This window comes from Dendroctonus ponderosae, unplaced genomic scaffold (genome assembly GCF_020466585.1).
Source record: "Dendroctonus ponderosae isolate FM_Combo_2020 unplaced genomic scaffold, Dpon_F_20191213v2 Dpon_F_20191213_10, whole genome shotgun sequence".
Classification (NCBI taxonomy): domain Eukaryota; kingdom Metazoa; phylum Arthropoda; class Insecta; order Coleoptera; family Curculionidae; genus Dendroctonus; species Dendroctonus ponderosae.
The window spans coordinates 4556354-4558867 of NW_026017111.1; positions in this window are offsets into that span (position 1 = coordinate 4556354).

The following is a 2514-nucleotide window of genomic DNA, read 5'->3' on the forward strand; positions in this document are numbered from 1 at the left end:
TGTTTGTGATCCAGCATCTAAAAGCACTCTCGCATTAATATGCTGACCGTTTTCAATACAAATTTTAATTATTGCTGTAGCCAAAAGCACCTGCGCATTCGATTGTTCATAATATCCATGCGATTGTGACATACCTGCTTTAGGTATTTGATTTTCCGCCCTTGAAATACCTAAGTTTCTCCCGTGTGAAATACCTATAAATTAATTTTCACTTGTACCTAAAAGTGTACTTTCTTGCCCTTGAACTGATGCCGACAAATTTATTTTATCACAATTGTTCAGACTGTTACTTGACTCCTTATTTAGAGAAGTATCCCTGTCAGCATTGCTCAATTGCTCATCATGTAAAAGTGTATTTATGTTTATTTATGTGACATTCTGTCACCCTATGCGATTTTCTCAGACAATTAAAACATAATCGATTATTTTGAATAAATTGTCATTTTTCGCTAAATGATAGTTTAGCAAATTTATAACATTTGTAACTTCTATGATTATTCCCATTACAAAAATTACAATTTGCGTTTTGCCCTGTAAATGAATGATTTTGTCCTTGAGCACAAAATGACTTCCTCTCATTTTTCTCCACAGACCTATTTTTAGTCCCGTAATTGTTAAATCCCTTTGCATTATCGACTTCTATATTTTCTAAAGCAGTGCGTCTTTTTTCCAGAAAAGTCAGAAATTCATCAAGAGTTGGCAACAGTGTTCCGAAGATAGCCCTATATGTTTTTCCAACTCATAAGCCCTATGTGTTTGATAATCTAATTTTTGAGTAAAAAGAAAAACTAATATGACGTCCCATTCTTTGACAGTCAATTTTAATGCTACCAATAAATTCACGTGCTGCTTTATGTGTGTTAAAAAAGCTCTTAGTTGTTTCCCTGTACCTCTTGTAATATGAGGTGTATCTAGCATACCTTCTAAATGTGCGTTAATGACCACTAATTTATTTTCAAACCTATTTCTCAATAGTTCCAGCGCTTGTTTATAATTTTCATTGGTTAACGGTAAGTTATTAATTAAATTTGAAGCTTCACACGACAAAGCACCTTTTAAAAATAGAAACTTTTGCACATCATTCAAGAATGAATGAGTATCAATTATTGCCGGCAAAATTAAAATGTATATTGCTCAGAACGTTATTTCTACACGTCTTGTTTGTTTTTGTTTTTTCCATTACCTTAGTTGCTAGAAACAAATACAACTTAAAATAAAAAACTAATTGTCACATCGCCCCCTAGACTAACTTATGTGGTTGGCATGAGAGACAAATAGATCTTATTTACTCATTTCCCAACAAATGCACATCTTCCAAACTAATGCATTTATCAAATGGAAATTTTCACCGCCTGTGGTAGATTGAAGACTCGACCGACACTAAAAGTTTAATGGCAATGGCTAAAAAATTCAGGTGTTCCACACTAAAGCAAGTAGCAATTTCGAATTTCTTAATTGTTAGAGGATACTTAACTAAAAAGACTCTAACAGCTTCAGAAAAATCGGTCAACATCCAGCTCGAAAAATATCCGTCTGAAAATGGGAATTTCGACTCAACTGCGTTCCCTCGATAAAAAATTCGTCGTATATTGTGAACTAGCGCATGTGGCGATTTGAAATTCTTTCAATTGTTAGAAGGCACATAAGCCGAAACACTAGGGAAGTTTCATAAAAATCGCCCAAAATCCAGATTTTCAATCAAGATTCCAGAAGCTTCGATTCAACAGCGTTTTTTTCTCTAAAAGCTTCAACTCCAAGTTGAAGGTAAAATCGGGGTGGCTGACGAATTAACTTAAATTTTTTTTTACTTTAATTTAATTTACAATAATTGAGGTTTATCGGCTGTAAGCTAATACAAATAAATATAAGCAAAAATATAACGAATATTTCCATTTATTATAAATTCCTTCACAAAAAAATTTGAATAAAAGAACTCAAAAAATTATAAGAAAATTCATGGAAAATCACCCAGGAACCCTACATGGATTATATTTGGATAAATAAGTCGAAAACGTATACAGATACTAAAATACTGCAAATATTCCGCAATTGATTTCAATGTTTCATCTCTTAACAACTTCTCCATTGTAAAAGTTTTACTGCAACAAATGTGCATGTTGCGATACACCTTTAATTTGCCCTGTCGATAGGAAACACGTATTTCCGACATGTTGTGCAACATTGTGCGATACAAAAGTAACCAGTGGACCTCAAAAAGTCCTAAGTAGTACCTCAAAAAGAACAACGCAAATTTTGAATCACCCTTCATGAGTGAAGAAGTTGACCTCAATTAAAATAGCAACTTTATTATGCAGTTAAAATCGCAAAATTTTTCAATTGGCTGGTCTCCACACATGCAACTTGATGGAATAAAGGAGTTGTAGTAATTACAAAATTTTTAGCATTACATTAAAGTTTTTCTCTCTAGCCCAGACACTTCTATTCATCACAGACGACCATTCTGCGACAATCCGCCCACTCCTTCGAAATGGCCACAGCTTTGGGCTCTCTCTT